The 18589-nt window shown below is 37.0% G+C and overlaps 1 protein-coding gene across 5 annotated transcripts in view; it reads right to left on the bottom strand.

Annotated features, from left to right (window-relative positions):
* Positions 1–18589, bottom strand: part of SYT9 (synaptotagmin 9) — a 71697-nt gene that overhangs the window by 40341 nt on the left and 12767 nt on the right. The gene's annotated exons all lie outside the window — the stretch shown is intronic.

The raw sequence follows: 18589 nt of genomic DNA, 5'->3' as shown, positions 1-18589 counted from the left end.
CCTCAACAATCCAGCTTCTTTTCAATTCACTCAGCTTTCACCTGAATTAGTGCAATGTGTTTTCCAGAGCAGTATCTGACATTAACTCTAAACTGCAACTGTGAATCAAAGTGCAGGCAAGCACTACAGCCAAGGCTGAGCAGTCTTACAGGTAGATGTGGATGTTGGGAGCAGTGAGGAATGGTGCCAAGTATTTCAGGAGGAATAGCTTTTTTCAGTAGCATTGCAGCATATAAATTTAGTGTGCATGGTTTTGCCATGTTTTTGGTGATCATCTGTACTTACTTTTAGCATTTGGCCAGTTCTGTAAGTGGCTAACTAATATAGCTACTCTGCATTGATAATGAGCTCTGATGAGCTCTGCAATGAGGAAGTCTCCTGTGCCGTAGGTTCTTGCATTGATCTCTTTCCTGGTACAACCAACCGTCTTGAGGTGTTGATATGAATCCAAGTCAAAACTTCATAACTATAGCTTCTTAATCAAACTGGAGTGTGACCCGAGCTCCGAAATTCCAGCATGTCAGTACTGGATAGTACTATAGCACGTTGATAATGGATAATGCATTCCATAGAAAGCAAGTCCAAATTTTTTGCTAAAGACATGTACTTTTAAAATGAGTTAAAGCAGCCAATCAAAGAAATTCCAGGTACATACAGTTAATTTTTATACGTACATTCTCTGCAATATGCTTTCATATACCAGTAAAGGAGGCCTTTTGATGGAAATACGAAAAATGATCTTCAGGGTGGCCCCGCATTAGACATTCTCAAGACTAGGGAGCTTCATGTAAGTTTTTGTCTATTAAGGCTGTAACTTCATTGTAAGAGGACTTAGAAGACAACTGCTATTATTTACATGCAGTTATAACAACTCAGGTACTTAGCTGGGGTTTGCTGTAAGGCCACAGACACAGAGGCTCTCTGAATATCTTGCTCATGGCATGTCTTACAGATATTCTGATGTACTAATCAATTTTTGATCCAGTTTTCCTGTTTGAGTCCTTTACTGACTTTCAGTTTCTTATTAATCACCTATCCTTATTAGCATAATTAGTGCATTTGTTCATTTTTTGGTAGCAATCAGGCTAAAACCAATGCAGAAATAGCAAATGAAACACAGTTTTCTACCTGTGGATCACATCATCAGTTATTGTCACAGACTGGAGAGATGAGCGGGCCATTCTCTCTGTGACAGATTTTATTACCATCAGCTCTGACAGCTTTATCAAAAAGACTTAGTTTGGTTATGGAGTCACCTTTTTAAAATTTTTCCTTGCATTTTAAAGTAGATCTGTTACACAAAGAAGAAAAATCCCACTCTTTATGTCAAGAGAACGTATGATGGGAATATAAATTCTCTTGTCTCTAGATTACCCTGTTAAACAGAATCACAGAATTGTTGGGGAAGAGACCCTCCAGACCAGGTAGTTCAACACCCTTGCTCAAGCAAGGCCACCTAGAGTAAGTTGCCCAGGACCATGGCCAGACAAAATTTTTCCAGGTATGGGCAACTGTTCCAATGTTTGACCACCCTCAAATAGGCTAAAAACAGAACTTTATTTCAGTAGGGTTAAGATACTAAGTGGGTAACATTCTTTAGATCACAATACAAAAATATCAATAAAGCTCTAAGTTATAACTGCACTTTCTAGGTTATCTACAAAAACATCTATGCAGGTTTAGCCATAATTCAGCTCAGTAATTTGCTCAGTTATTGTACTGTACGTACAACTTTTTTTTTTTTTTTTAAACCTAGAAGTCTAAGACTCTAACTTTTCCAGGGGAGAAGTGTTATTTGGATGAAGTAGCTGAAGTACGTACTAAAGCGGTTTTAACCTAATATTGCAGTATAGTTTCATTTGTGCTTTACAAATTTTTCTTAATTAACATAGCTGGCACTGTTCGGGATGAAAGGTGTCTCTTTGCAAAGACTCCTGAGACAAAGGAATAATTCTTAGCTAATATATTCTTCTCTGAAATAGTTCTGAACAGAGTTAATTATCCTTAATACTGTGTTTATAAACTTTCTGGATAATTCTTTAAGGCAGCTTAAAACCAAGAGAGTGAATCTCAGATTGTATTAATTTTATTACACATACATAACCCAACTCTTATCAGTCTAACCCTGAAATTTATGAATATGGACCAACAAATCAGGCCTAAGTGAGATCAGTGTCAGGGTTTCATGTAGTAATAAATTTTTCCATGATCTAAAAATGTAATTGTAACTGGGCTTTACCAGTATTTGAGGCTGTGATCAGCTTTTAGTGACTAATTTCTTATATGTAAGAATTATTATATTTCTTATGTTTTCTACATCTTATAGGTACACCTTAGATAAAGCTCTTGTGTTGTTTAAGACACTGTTCTAATTCTCTGAGTGACTGCATGTATTTTTATTCCTAAATAGTGTTAAAATTCCAGTTTATCAGTATCTGCTTTCTTTTCATCTGCTTTCTTTGGGTTACATGTTTGTGTAATGTTTTTGCCAGGTATTGCTTAAAATTAACTAAGTTTTATAAATGAACTAGACCAATGAAATACAATCCTTGAACTTCACCAAGATAACTATCAAATGGTTAGATTTACAGAAATTTCAGTATGAAATCAGAATTACTAAATGGCCATACAAAATAATCACAACAAAGTGCATGAGCAATAGAGGTTTGTTTGCTTAGAATAGTTTTTCAGCAGCAATTGCTGTAATATGCTTCAAAACTGACACAAGATTAACAATAATTTCTTGGTAAGATCATAGAACTAGAGCTTTAAGCAAAAAAGATGTTCATAGACATTCATAAACAGCAAAAAAGGCCTCAAAACATAGCAAAATATTCTTTGTTATTTTGTACCAGGAGAAAGATTTTAGTTTTGCTTATTAAGAAAAAAACTTATATAAGCAGAATGTTTTGTTTCTAGTTCAGGTAAGGTGACTTCATATTGAGATCGTTATTGCAATCAAAATTATATGTGAGCACAACACTCAAAAGTACACTTGATGAAGAAAAATAATCAGTTTTTATGATAAAACTTAAAATCTGTAATCCAGTAAGTTAAACTTGTTCTAAGAAGAATTTCTTCTTGTTTGCACATCTATTTCCTCTTAAAATATTTAGTCTGCATTAATGCAAATTTCCTTGACAACTAAGCTGACATATAATATTCTGCTAGAGTTTGTAAGTGACAAAAAATGTCTTTACTAATCAGACATCTGGCTGAATGAGCAGTGATTCCTAAAGACACAGTTGAGAGGAGTCATATGTTCAAGGACTTGCATTTTTCTTTCTGACATCCTTCAGTCGTAGCTACTGACAAAGAATTACGTTGCTCCTCTTGTGAAAGCTAAAGGTTCTGTTTCACAAGGAACATGGATACAAACACAGCATAGCAGAAAATAAAATTTGTCATGACTGCATATACACAACTGTAATGTTTTATCTAGGTTCCCATGCCTCAGACTTGGTTCTTTTTGGCTATCACTATATTCTCTTTGAATACATTCTTTGCACAACTGATAAAATATGCAAAATGACTGTATATATTTGGTCTTGTAATATCCAGCAAAAAATAGTACAGAATCCAGTAGAAAATAGTGTAATCAAAAAAAAAAAAGCATAAATAATAACGTAACAGATGAAAGGAAACTAGTTTTAAACATGCCATGCCAGACTGTCAAGTACTCTGTGTAACATGACATGGGAATGGCTTAAACTGCTCTACTGCATCCTGTTATGCAGAATCAGTTGGGATGGTAGATTTGCAGGAAATGTAGCTGGAGCAAGCAAATTTGAAATTTTCTATAAGCCATTTGACATTTGAGATATACACAATTCTAGCTCATTAGCTAAAAGGGGAAGTTGGTGATAGTCTGAGAGGGAAAGAAAATTTGGGGAGTATATATTTATTCTGCAATTTTGTATGATCATCAGGCCTGTTAGGTCCTTCATAGTGCAAAAACTTTCTGGGCTTTGTAAGCGTTACAGTTCCCATGACTGTAGTCAAGAGCTGTAATGCATATTTCCACCCACCCACTTTCTCTGCTACATCTTGGGATATGTTAAATAGAATCAGATTAATTATTTTCTTGGAATAAACAATATGATACACTCAGGAGTTTTCTTTTTCTTGTAGGATCATTCTCAAAGTGAACTGAGTTGCTAATTAGTAATTTGCAAATGTTTATTCTGTTTTTCTAGGGGATCGAGAATAGTAGTTCATAGGGTTATTGAAGAATTTAACTTCTCATCTAGTGTAGAAAGCGACTAGTCACTTTTGACAAATACTGTGCATGTTTTGGACAAATTGTGTGTGTTAAAAAGTATGAAACTTTCAAGACTTGCGAACATTTTAATGAATAAGCCATCAGAGAAAGCATTAATCTTAAATTTTATGACCCTATGAATAATAATGAAGAGAAATTGCCATTTATTTCTGCAATATATGGCCAGTGGCAGGAAGTCCCCAGGTTATGGAAGAAGAGCAAACAGCTTAGTTGAACCATGCCAATAAGCTTTAAATTCTATTCTAGTCCTTGAAAGCCCAGTAAGTTGCAATAAATACTAAATAAGCATTTAAGAGCACTAAAAGAAATGTCAGAGAAGCATTTCATTTCCCACTTGTATAAAACTGTACAGTAATATTCTACCAAAGTGCTCAAAACAGTAGGTAGAGAGGTATGTTATAAAAATAATAATGAAGTAGTAAGATTTTCTGCAAATCTTGAACAAATTACTTTTAATTTTGATTTTTGGGGCATAGTCTTTACAAGAGGAAACAAAAAAAAATAGTTACACAAATGTTTCAATAAATTACTTGGTGAGAAAATTTGTGGAATTAAGTGACTTTAAAGGACCATGGGAGATGTCTTACTAGATAAGTTAAAATAACTGACTTAAACAGCGCTTTAAACCCTTTAGTTGACCTTTAGTAAAGTTTAAGTTTCACATTCATATTTCCAGACATGTATATGTAAATATGTATATATGCACACATGCATAATATGATGATTATGATGTTATACGATGAAAACATATTTTTGCAGAACTAGCCCTAATGATTAATAGGAGTTGTGTTGCTCATATAGTTCTAGAGCAAATCTATATAACGTATTTTTCGTTCAAATTTCCATTTTCTTTTCTGTTGGAAGCATTGAACGTCACCTACCAGTTGACTACTTGTCCCTTTAATTTTCTTATACCCAGTGGAAACCATTAGGCTTTCTAATTTTGAATAACCTAAAAAAAAATTATTTCTATTTTTGAACCTTACTTTCTTAATTTTCATTTTTTTAAAGGAAATAAATATGTAAGAAATAAGAAGACAGTATTACTCTTCTGAGCAATTTGTGCAGAATAAAGGTGCAAGCTTCTCTTTAAAGTCAGATTGCTTGGAATGGAAATGAGGTCAATTATTTCATTAGCTTCCTTTTTAGAATCAACTACTCTAAGCCTGTATTACGGGAGTTTGGCACATCAGAGTGTTTCAATATTTACAGTCCTTGCTTTACATTTAAGGAAGAGCCAAAATTCATTTGCTTTCTGTACACTGGCAGATCATAAAAAGGTTGCCACAAGCATTGAAACCTCACAAGGGACTTCAGGAAATTTGCCTGCATAGATTGATATGGATAAAGATGAAATTTATTTCTTGACATTCATGAGCCTAATGAGATGTTTATTCGGTTTTTCAGTTTGGCTGGTCTTTTATTTATTTATTTTTCCTGAATGACTGCACTATGATCCCTAGATGATATCTACACTAGAAAGATAGTTTACAATACTCTCAAACTGCTCTGGTTAGGACTTCTAGATATTTACTGATTGTCCTGGACTTGTTACACAATATTCTTCCTGAAAAGTAAACTATCCCAAGCCACTAGCATCTTTAACTGATTAAATAGCCTGATTATTCTTTTAGGAGGGAGCTGTTGGCATAAAGAGAAATAAAGACAGCTTTGAAAGCATTTATCCTCCTCAGTTGAGGAGCCAGATGCACGGTGATGCTCAGGTTGACTTTATTTTTAAAAGTATTTCAGAAAATGAGCCATGGTGAATTTATTATGTATCTGTTCTTTGTGAACTTATGGTCCCCATTTTATAAAATGAAGCTTTTTGCCCTGGTCCATACATATTTGGGTGGAATGGAAGCCCTAGTGATGGGGATATTCACTACCAGTAAAGATAATGAATTAGTAATTTAGAAGTGGATCAATTTTACTATGAATTTACTGTTAGAAAAAATACATCAAATATGCTGCTTTCCCATCCACACTCCTCTTCATCTCCAGAGAGCAAAAGAAACAAGGTCAAGGCCTCTACAGACTGTTACTAGTAGGTAGTTCTAGAAATCCCGTCTGTCTGAAATACTGCTTAAGAGATAATCTAGAACAGACACGAAACTAAGAGCAGAAAATCAAGAGAAATCTAAAGTGAAACAGCTTACAAAGGTAACAGCTAAAAGAATTCAGAAACAGATTTGATAAAAAATTATCACTCGGACTGGTCTTCTACTTTTTACTTCCTAAGAAGTAATTACTTTATAGCTGATATGCTCTTGGAAGCTTTCTTAATTTTGGCAAATCCAAATATAAAGGAGAGGTTCAACTTGCTTATTTTTGCAAAGCATATACTAAATAATATATGCTTTGCATAAGAATCAAACATACCTGGATTTCTGCTTTCTTGGGTGTAACTGTACAGTCATGCAAGACACTTCTTACATTAAAAGGAATGTGTAAAAAGAACTAGTAGCAACAACTCTTTGAAATTTTCTTATGAACTACACAATTTTGTGTTGTACTTAGTTGTGAATGTAAAATTGAAACTGGAAAGCTTGAGGGTTGTTTTTTTTTTCTTGTATTTAACCAGTTTTATGGAAAGTTAATATACTGTAATTATGACCAACAAAGCAAATATTAAACACTGCCCAGTAGTGACAGATGCCCATGCATCCCAGATTAAAGGAGCCACCCTGATCAATATTTGTTACCGAGAAGAAAGCAGAGTCCAAACCTGTTGTTCCAGTGAGTGTACCTAAACTGCACACTGGGTTACACGAATAAATGCACGGAACTTTTGATATTGAGAAAGATGGTAATGATCTTCATGCCCAGCTTTCTGAGGCTTGTCAGTATTTTTACTCCATATTACGCAGGTGGTGTCCAAATATCTGCCTTTCTCACTGACTAACAAGGTAGTTGACTGTAGGGATAAATTCAGGCCTTTACAGCTGCTGATCTAAGCACTTTTATTGAGCTGTAATAGATTAATAAAAGAAATAATCAAGAAAACAATAAATCAGAACAGTGCATTTTAGCATTTGTTTACTATCTGATCAGTGAAGTAACCATGGGATTGCCACTCTCCAAAATCCAGGTGTCAGTCTGAGTCCCAGATGTGATGCAAACTGTTGTCAGTAATGTATTAACTTGCCCTTAAATTCCTTGAGTAAAATTGGGCAGTTATACCTGGAGAAGCCTGCCTTACCACACGGTCAAAGGGGCATGCTCAACAAATCAATTACTGTGAAATGTTAGGAGTTTCTGAGAATCTGTTGGATTCCTGAGAAAAACAAATCTTTAGAAGGAGACATATGGGGGACAAGCGACAAAGATGAAAGCTGGATATAACCCTATGTGCTGTTACCTTCTAAATTTGCCAAATCCCTCTTGTATCTCCCTGTCAACAGTGCCCATAGCTGTGTACAATAGAAACAATCAGATTATAATATATAAATACCAAAGAACAGTATCCATAACTAGTTCATTAAGGCTAGAGATTCTGGCAACTGTGGAGATCAGGATGTTTCAGCTGTAACGGAAAACAGCTTATTTTTGCCCTTACACCTATATGTAAAAAGAGGGACATTTTCTAACAAACACAATCCTTCTGAAAGGCTTGCTGAGTCAGAAGTTAATTTGTTTTTCATTCATCTTGACATAAAGGTCAAGATACTAATGCTTCAGCATTTCAGGATTTTAAGGCTGATAGTAACTTAACTGAATACATTAGCTTTGCATCTGTCTGGAGGTTTCAAAAGCTTCAAGATGCCTCATGGTGCATTTTGCACCTAAGAAAAGCAGGAAGTGTTTTTATTTTAGATCTTTTAAGAAACACTGTGAGCCTTTTTGCACAAATAAGGAAACATCCACTTGTGAGCACCAGAGATTTTAAGGTCAGTGAAAGGTTCTTGTATGAAATGTAGGAGCCTCAGATCATTTATAGCAATGACTGTCTGTTGAACCCCATTTACCAGTAACAGCCACTGTGAAGTGTGTTACTTCAACACATCTGAAAGTGTTTAGCAATTAAAAAATTAACAGTTAATATTTTAAAAGTGTCCTGAAGATTTTTGATCTACTTCCCTCAATGATAATGAACAGGAGCAGTTCATACACTCCATTTTTCAGACACTGCAGACTCAGGCAGATGGCTCCGTACCAATTTACATTGTTTTGTGTGTTTAAAGGTTTCTTCTTTGCTTTCTCTTCTCCCTCACTCCATCCCTCCCCTCTGATACACACACTCACACGTGTACATCCCTAGTCTGATATATATGAGTGTGGGTGGAAAGCTAAGATTCTGAAGTATATACTAAGTTCATAGAAAGTGACCACTGACGTGAGTTTAATAAATTATGCTGCCTCTAGGGCTTTGGTGTTTAAAAAAATTACTAATTTCTAATGAATAGATATTTGAGGGGGACAACGACTCTTGAATCTGTATGGCTGGAGCTGCAGTTTACTGTAGGGACCTCACTCCGTTTTGACTGAGCTGTGTGAGAAAGCATTGCCAAATACAAGCTCCCCTCCTTGATCATACAGGTACTGAGCCACCATCCTTGGAAGTATTTAAAAGGCATGTAGTCATGGCATTTAGGGACATGGTTTAGTGGTGGACTTGTCAGTGTTAACAGTTGAACTATGAAAAAGTCATCAGTTGATGACACATCACAGCGACCTCAGAATTACAAAAAGAAATCCTGTGCACCTAGAATACCCTGATTTTTACTAGCAGCTAGATGCAGGTTTAGCATATGCCCAGGAGTGTAATTATTCAGGAATTATTAGGATAAGGGGTTGTGCGACACATTTCTTACCAAAGTCTTCAGACCACCTCTCTGATGCACAATGTATTCATCGTTCCTGTCCGTCAACTAATAGTGTGCCTCTCGCTCTCTTGGATGATTACAAGATGGTCCATTCAAAATAAATATTTTCTCCCACTAATTTCAAATATCATAGGAATGGGAAAAGAAATGCAAATCCACATTTTTGAGAGAAAGATGTAATTTAAAAGATTTTGAAGAGAAATTTGCAAGCTATATTTTTTCAGATTTTTTCTTTGTTTAACAGCCTAGCGACAAATCACAGCCTTCTGGCCTTATTTAACTAATTAGTAATGTTGCCATTCTTGATAGGATGAGTAAATTAATTGTTTTAAAAAATCAAGGTTTATTCATAAAAGCTGCTAGAAAGCATTAAAATTTTGTATGGGTTCTTTCCAAGTGTTTGGACATACACAGTTATAACCATTGGGAGTAAATCTGGATCTGACAAATGTTAATGGAATGTAAACAGTGCAACAAATGTGTTTAGAAACCCTAATGGATATTTGAAGAATTTTTTGTAGTGGTTTTCTATCCACATTACCAAGTAGTTTGCAGAACAAAGCTGTTAAATTATCACAGTGATTAAACTGTTTATCATTAAGTAGCTTCTTCCCTCCTTCTATAAATGTCAAAGTTATTTAAAGGTATTTTTACAAATAGGCAACAGAAATCAAAATGCAGTACAGTTGCTCAAGGTGAAATTAGGTAAACAAATTGAAAAGTTCAGAATGGAACCTGGATCTTCTCACTTCTAATTTTGAGTCTAGCAGCTTTCCAGTCGCTTGTAGTGAAACAGCCTGCAACTAAATAGAAGGGATACATTCTAGAAGGGATGCATCCTTCTAAATAGAAGGATGCAAGCAAGATTTTGACCGCTAAACAAATTGTATGTCTTTTTCAAATAATCTAGTTATAAAGGAGTTAAATAATTGAGTTCTGAGAAAGCTGTCATCTCTCCAAATGCACCTGCTTTCTGTGAGACAGTGGGCATATTGCCACCTCGTGTAAAGTACCAACTGACACCGTGAACAGACTTTTGCAGAAAGAAAGTGGTAGAGAAAAGCCGTGTCACCATACTCTGCAGCATGAAAGAACTGCTGAGCAGCAATTCTTAGGTTGTAAACCCAAAGAATTTTTTTTTCAGAGTAGATCCCAGAAGCCTGAAATACCACAAAAAGCAATAATGCTCAACATCTGTAATAAAAAAAATGAAACATAGGTTTTGATAAATATAACCATGTTGGAAGATCTAAGCAGAAAATCCAAGCAATGGTATTTATGTACAATCCTAAACGATTTCTACAGTAAAGATTTGCACTCATCTTCCATACCCCATGTAATATATATCCCGTCTTCTTGTGTTGTATCTATGTACGTGTAATTGCTATCAAAGTTAATAGCCTCTTTTAACTTGGCTTTCTGCAGATTTCAATCTTGCTGTGCTTTCTTCTAAAGCAAACTCTGCAGTAATCTTTTATTATCAAAACACCATTTTACATATTATATAAGAACCGATAATTAATTGAATGGAGAATAGCAAAATAATTAATTGGATTAAAAGTAAGCTCTAAAATAGTTTGAATGTGCTGTAAATCAGCCCATGGTTTGTCTTTCCACTTGCAGTAGGTAAAGTAAATTAAAATCAAATAGTCTTTGTTTTTATCCTACATTCTGATAGAAGATATTTCTAATATTTTAGATGTAAAATTATTGTCATTATTTGTCATACCCAGACTCTTGGATGGATTTTGTGCTTGCAGCAAGTAGAATACACACTCTCATTCTACTGGATTTGCATTTTCTTTAATTAAGTTAATTTGGCTAGATCTAGATTTTATCTCCTAAAATTATTTTTTCCAGAAAAATTAGAACAGCCAGTTTCTTAATATAAGGAACTAAAGAGTATCCTCTGCTTTGACAAGGACAGCAAGGAAACTTATGATTAGCTGTTCCTTGAACAACCTGCTGTGAAATATAAAGAGTAGGTTCTGCAAATATAAACTTGAACAACAGCCCTGTGCTCCAACATCCAGACAGTGGGTGATATTAGGAGACAATCTAGCTCTCCATTTTCCATGAAGGAAAACGTTGGAAGATTTATGTCCTTTATCTGTAGGAAGGGCTTCACCTTCTCATTGTCCTAGATGGCTTCTTGGCAAAGCTCGCTCTTTTATTGAGCTTTCTAGAGAGTCCATGCTAATTCTGGAGCTTTGGCTGTTTAAATAGAATATACTGCCAGGCTAAACTGGCAGATGAATTCGTGTGAGCAATTCAGTGCTTCTTCTACCTTGTAACCTAGAATACGTGGAGGAAATACATTCCTTTCAACAATTACTGTACAAGTCCATTTGCAGAAAACAATTGCCCCATCTTACATAATTTGTTTTGGCATCCTTAGCCCTAGTCTTCCTAAATAACATGTCCACATTGGTGATTTAGCATTGATGGGCGAGGGAGAAGGATTCTTTTTGGTGCACGTTTGCCTTGTATCTATACTTGGAGCCTGGTGGTACTCACTCCAGTGAGACACACCACTGGTTGGTGTGTTCGAAGTAGTTTTCCTCCTAGTGCAACCAAGGCTGAAGCCACCAGACTCCAAAGTTCAGCAATATGGACACAGGGTCCTGCTGCAGTTGGTGTTTGAGGTTTGCCTGATGCGTGTTTGTAACTGGCAAAAGCTTCACCACTGCTTCACCAGCAGCACAACAGGGACATGGTTTAGTGATGGTGATGCTCCTTGTTTGTTGTGTGGGTGTCTATTTTTGTCAGTCAGGTTGACGGTTGGACAAGATGATCTTTAAGGTCCCTTCCAACCTAGAAGATTCTGTGATTCTGTGACATTCAGCCCTTAAAATCAGAATGGTGTGCAGCAAATCAAACTCCTCTTGTTGGGCCACACATGTTGGTAATGTGGATTTACCTGCCAAGTCTTTATGCACAAGTTACTCTCCTTGAAGTTGGTGAGATTTCAAGTGCAGGAGGACTATGAGTTTGGCATACGAACTATGTTAAAATCTTCGTATTTTTCTACTCTGGAAAAACAAACAACCCTCACCACAAAAAAACCCATTTTGAACTGTGCTGCTGTAAGCACTTAACTCCCCAATTTTGAGATCCAAACAACAAAATAGCAATGTATTGTGTACTTTAGAATAAATACAGTATAGCAATTACAGTTAATTGCATATGAGATTCTCAGTGAGACCCAGGATGAAACAAAGGTGACAAGCTATTTAACAGACTGCACTTTCCGTGCCAAAATCAATTAGGACATTCCAAATCCTGTAAACATTAATAGTAATTAGTAAGCTATGTGTCATTGTGCATCTTTGACTGATGTCCAGCGTGTAGTGTCGTCTTGTGTTTAGCTACAGGGAAGCCTTACTAACAAATCTTCTAAGAGACTGTCTCCAACACACATTTATAGAGAGAGAACAAAATATCCACATGTATATATGCTGCTGCCAGCAGCTCACGTGTTTCAGGCCAGCCTCTGGATGCCATTGACAGCATAAATACAGAATAATAATTAATTACTAGGCAATGCTAACTAAACCAGAATGAGCCTGAATACGAAGCTATGTTCATAGCACTGAGCTTATTATTTAATTTGGCTCACTATTAGATGATGTTAGTACCAGGGGATTACAAATCCCTTCAGGGGTTATTCTGCAGTGAAATACCACCAGTTGCACAGTATCTTACTTCCACCAAAACATAATTCCGAATGAATTAGGTTCACTCAAGCAATAAATAAGGAAAAGAGGATAAACAACCTTACCAGAGAGAGAAATTATAATCATGATATACCGCACGTTTTTTTTAAGACTAGTTCAATTATAATCACTAATGTACCCTCCATGTTATGCACTCCTTTCTCCGGGTGGGTGTACATAAACAAATGGGATGTACAGAAGGGACCATCAACTTTGCAACATTCTTCTTGCAGACTCATGGCTGCTCTTCTTCATGCTTGTCCCAAGGGGAGAACAACTCCCTCTCAGAATTACCATGAGACTGTAAAGAAGAGAATGTTGGCAGCAGCCCCTTGTTCCCAGAAACTATAATACCATAGCAGTGGGATATTTAAGAAAAAAGTTTGGAAACACTGAGCCACAGCTTTTATGTCTTCTCTCTTCCCCCAAGAATTGCTCAACTGGATTCCTCTCAGATCTGGGGAATTCCTTGGCTTTTGAAGAACTCCAAGAATTCTGCTACTTCTAAGGGAAAAACAAACATACCGAACAGAGTAAACTGATGGTAAATTTCTAGCCACTGTTTTGCCATCTTCTGGTCTCTAAAAATAGTAATGTGGGTTTCTTCTCAGCTCCCCAGAGAACAGCTACAACCCACTTTCCTTGCTAAGTGGAATGTGCTGACGGGATTTGCTAATTTTTCAGCTTCTTCAGCTGAATGATTTTAGAACAATTTTTTTGAACACTCAGTACTTTTTTCCTTGTCATCCAACATCCGTAGGCAGATAAAGCACCCACCAATTTCCACTACTTATTCTGGCCTCACATGGCCCCCAAAAATAAAACAAGAAAATGAGATTTAAAAAAAAAAAAAAAATCACACCTCTGATAGCTTGACTATATTATGAAAAAATAGACATAAAAACATATCATGTGAACATTATTTTAAATCTTCTCTTTAGAATCGGGTGCTTGTATACATCCTTCTCTTGGGAAGTGTCTGTGATCCTATTTCCTTTAAATTAACACTATTCCCACCCTTGGGTTGACATTTAACAACCTATATTTGCCTCACTATGTTAGCGAAGATTACTTTTCACACTGTGAATTTCTAACTTTTGCTGACAGTGCATGGCACTGAGGGAAAAATTGATCACATCCTTATATTTTTGAGGAAGAATTTTTTAATTTCTTGTTATAGCACACATTTATTATTCAAGTAACACAACATGGAATAAATGCGACCATTCAAAATGGATCACTATAATACTGGGATTAGTGTTTTGAACAGAAGCAGTAATTTTATATTTTATGCAAGCATAAATTATAAGGCTCGGATTTTCAGAAATACATGAAGGGTTTATGTATCAAATTCCCACTCCGTTTCAGTGGGGTATGAGTAGTTCCACCCATGTACATTTCTTTGGAAATTTTGCTCTCTGAGATTATTTCGAGTGAAAGTAGTACTGCAGAATTCATGAGGTCAGACTTAGTGGCTCTGGTTTAGCAGCTTTTGAAATCTGATTTACAGCAGGATTAAGCTTTGCCCCAAAATTAGAGCAAATCAGATGAGTGTAGGAAAAGAGCATAATTTTTTGAATTACTAAAATACGAACATTAAGAAAACAGAAAACATTTCACTTGTAAGAACAGGCTTATATTCACTTAAGAGAAAACCTGAAAAAAAAAAAAAAGGGAAGAAAAAGGGAAGGGGAAATTGTAAGAACAGGCTTATATTCACTTAAGAGCAAACCTGAAAAAAAAAAAGGGGGAAGAAAAAGGGAAGGGGAAGAGGAAGAAGAAAGGAAAAGGACATACACTTGAAAGAGCTGCATGTTCCCAACCTCCAAACTTGTGGGAGTTGGGCTGTCAGTAGGCTGCTGAGTAGAGTTACCTCCCAGGTAAACAATTTCTCTGGAGGACTTTCATGTACAGGGTGGGTGGTTTGTTTTATATGTTTCTTAAACATGAGCAAAACATGCATGTTGAGGTATATGACAAATTAATAAACAAATATATATCACTAATAACAATGAAATTGAGTCTGTAAAAATACCCTGTTTAATCCCAAGCATGCATGGGAGTGGGGCAAACTGGAGAATGGGAGCACATTAAAAAGGCTAAGAAGTATACTTCGTATTGTGCATTTTCCTACAGTAATAGGAAAAATATTATCTTTATGGTAGTCCTTCCAGTTTTGGTTTCAAATGGTATCAAGCTGAGATGTGCGTCTGCAATCCAACCCAGCCCATTAAAGTAAATGTTTGAAACTTCTGTGCTGAAAATGAGGCAGCAACCAGCAAAATGCTGGGCTATGCGAAACATAACCAAAAGTTACCCTGTTAGTCCTGCTGCACAGTCAGATGCAGGCTAGAGCGTGGGTGGGATTTAGGACTGAAAACATGAATCCAAGCTTGCAAACAGATATCATTAACAAATTCCATAGCTAAACATTCCGATTAAGCCCAGCACAAAAATAGAGGTTTTGAAATCCCCTTATGCTTTTATTTATTCCCATTTGAATGTGTATTCCATCAAATCTCTGCCTCTCAATTATGGCTTCCTTGCTGATAACAGAAGCATATTTCTATATGCTAACCTACACAGGAGGAAAATATAGTCTGTTTATTATTTATAAGAGTAAAGTGCTGGGAGGCCCCAGCAAAGCACAGGCTCTTGATGCCTGTTCACTATGAAAATGGAGTGCGCCATATTCAGGAAGACTACTTTCCACCTAAGTCCCTGGACCTGATGATGATTTCTCTTAGATGCTTTTTAGGCAGTTTTCTGCTCAGTGCTTTACTGACATCACACTTGAGACATGCCCTGCTTTCTTCTCTGGTTACAGGCAGGGGATAAGCTGGAATTTTAACTGCATATCAGGACTGAAAAGGCAACTGAAAGGACAGGGGAAAAGCAGCACTGAGAGATTTCCCCGAGATGACATTCCAAGCATCCCACAGTTAAGAAAAGAGCCTTAGTTTTCACAATCCCTAACTAGTAATCTATTCCAGTCAACTAAACCATACTGCTGGCCCTAAACAACATACCTGAATCAAACAAGTTTGTATTAAGATATTTCAGAGTAATATTTGATTTGCAGGATTTACAGCCTTACATCTCCTATGCCATTTTGTATGTTCATAGTCCTACTTAGCTGGGGCTAAGTCCTTCCTTTATCTCGAATGAAGCGTGCCACCATCGCTCCTTTCATTCAATTGATGAGTCAGGAAATAGCCTGTAAAAGCTTGCATTTGTTCCCTCCGTTTTTCCAAGGCCAATCTAACAGGTAAAAGAAAAGCAACATTTGGGTTTTAAAACTCAATATTTATCACGGAAGTTCTCAAAGATGTAGCACCTATTTGCTGTCATTTACTGGGGACAGTAGAGCTCGAAACATTGTAAAAGGGGTTGTTCATTGTCAATCAAGGGCTAGTTATGCAACACATGTATCAAACATTTTTTTCTACTCCTGTCCTAAGAAAAAAAAAATGTTATTTATTACCAACATTTCCAGATTTAACAACCCTGGCGTGTGCTATACTATTTACAATGAATCTAAGATCTTATGTTAATACCCACTTGTCATCGTTCAGTCTAGGATAGAATTGACTTTCTTGCTGGCAGCTGGTGTAGTGCTGTGTTTTGGATTTGGGATGGGAATAGTGTTGGTGGCACAATGGTGTTTTGGTTGTTGCTAAGCAATCAAGGCCTTTTCAAGTAGGCTGGGAGGGCACAAGAAGCTGGGAGGAGACACAGCCGGGGCAGCAGACCCCAACTGACCAAAGGGATATTCCATATCAAGTGATGTCACCCTTAGCATATAAAGCTGGGGGAAGAAGAAGGAGGGGGGGGGCATTTGGAGTGATGGCTTTTGTCTTCCCAAATAACCATTAGGTGTGATGGAGCCCTGTTTTCCTGGAGGTGGCTGAACATCTGCCTGCCCATGGGAAGCAGTGAATGAATTCCTTGTTTTGCTTTGCTTGTGTGCGTGGCTTTTGCTTTATCTATTAAACTGTCTCAACCCACAAGGTTTCTCACTTTTACCCTTCTGATTCTCTTCCCCATCTTGCCGTGAGGGGAGTGAGCGGGCGGCTGCATGGTGCTTGGTTGCTGGCTGCAGTGAAACCACACCACCAGTTTCAGATTGATGTTTCTTTTAACATCAATGATGTATCATTGCAATAAATACACTGGAATGGCTGCTAACTGTGGTTCAAGCTGCTACAAAAAAAAAAAAAAAAGTAAGAATTGCTCCTCTTTTACAGCTTTAGACACTTTAGACTGTTGGATTCCATGGACTTGTGTACTTCCCAGATGCAGCTGCTGCTCTGGCTGTCATGCATTCTACTACACTCCTTTACTGATTGGTTTCTCATATCTAGTTTGCTCATTTTAAGGCACTAATTATACAGCTTTCTGATCTGTTTTGCTTACTGAGAAAATAAAAAGGGATTTTTAAATGGTAAACATACTAAGTCTTGATGCAGCAGTGATGATTTGCAAAGGGAAAATAGCAGAGGATGGGGGGACTGCAGAGCTTCTGTGCTCCTCCATCTCTTGTACAGCATATGTCACAGTACTGTTAACAGGGCTGGCGAGAAGAAATGGAGAAAGGAGAGAGAAAAGCAAAGGGAAGGGAGAGGACTAAACTCCTTTCTGCATACTCTTAGTTTACCCTTGGCAAAAACATCTCTCAAAGTTAGCAAGACTGTCCTGAGAGGAAATCCAATGTGGGAGACAATTAGGGATGCTGCTCAAGAGAAAAGGGCCTGGTAAAATAAAAGGCAGGACTTATTTGGGGTTTTGAATTCCCTAATTCCCCTCCCCTCCTCCCTAGCTCTCATGATTTTGAATGAAACATTAATACTGCTTCAGATGCTTCTTTCCTCCAAGGCCAATCAGCTGCTCGGCAGGGCGTGAAGCGGTTGTTCATTTGAACAGCTAACGAGGGAGTGGAAGGACAGAGCTAATTCTAAGGCTTTTCCAGCACTGCTGAAGCTCACATTTGCCTTGACACACGGGGAATGACCTTAAGAGCCTCTCTTCACTTTGGAATAAAAGAAGTGGTGCTGTATTAATTCTGCGTAAACAAGCCTGCCTTGTCAGAAGAGATAATTTTTCACAAAACGACCATAAACGTAGTTTTAAGATTGGAGTAGACACCTCGTCCTGCTTAGTACCATGGCAACAATTACCACTGGAAATCTTCCTCATAAGAGGGGTATAGAAAAAAGGAGGTAAAACAGCCAAACCACTGAAAACGTCAAACCCCAAGACTTCCATTATAATAAATGTTCTGTTCCTTCTTCTCTGGGTGCACAGAGGCTTTAGAAAGAGAAGCGAATCCTGAGACTGAATTTTAGATGTTCACGAAGATGAAAAATTGCTTCCCGCCAATTTGGGAAGGAAAAAAAAGTTGAGGTGGCTGAAGGTGTTGCTGGTTCTGTTGCCATTATCTGTTCTGGTTTTCAGCTCCCAAGAAAAACAGAAAAGAAGGGAGAAAAATAGAGCAAAAGAAGAAAGAGCAGTTTTTATTCACAGTGCTGGGTCTCACTTGTAACAACTACACCACAGAAGGACAGATACAGTAATTACTATCCAATCGCTCGGGCAAACCTGTACCTGTGCACTGCTATTTTGGGCGCTGCTTTTAGCTATTTTATCATCACTGGCTCATAGCAGCGGTATGAAAGAAATCATCTTGACTAGTCAAATCACTCTTTATAACATAATGACAACAGAACAAGAGACAGGTAAAGAATGAATGAGGTAGGCAGGAACAA

The sequence above is a fragment of the Calidris pugnax genome, unplaced genomic scaffold, assembly GCF_001431845.1.
Source record: "Calidris pugnax isolate Ruff unplaced genomic scaffold, ASM143184v1 scaffold93, whole genome shotgun sequence".
NCBI lineage: Eukaryota > Metazoa > Chordata > Aves > Charadriiformes > Scolopacidae > Calidris > Calidris pugnax.
Note: the sequence above shows the minus strand (reverse complement) of the source record. Positions and strands in the feature narration are given on the sequence as shown.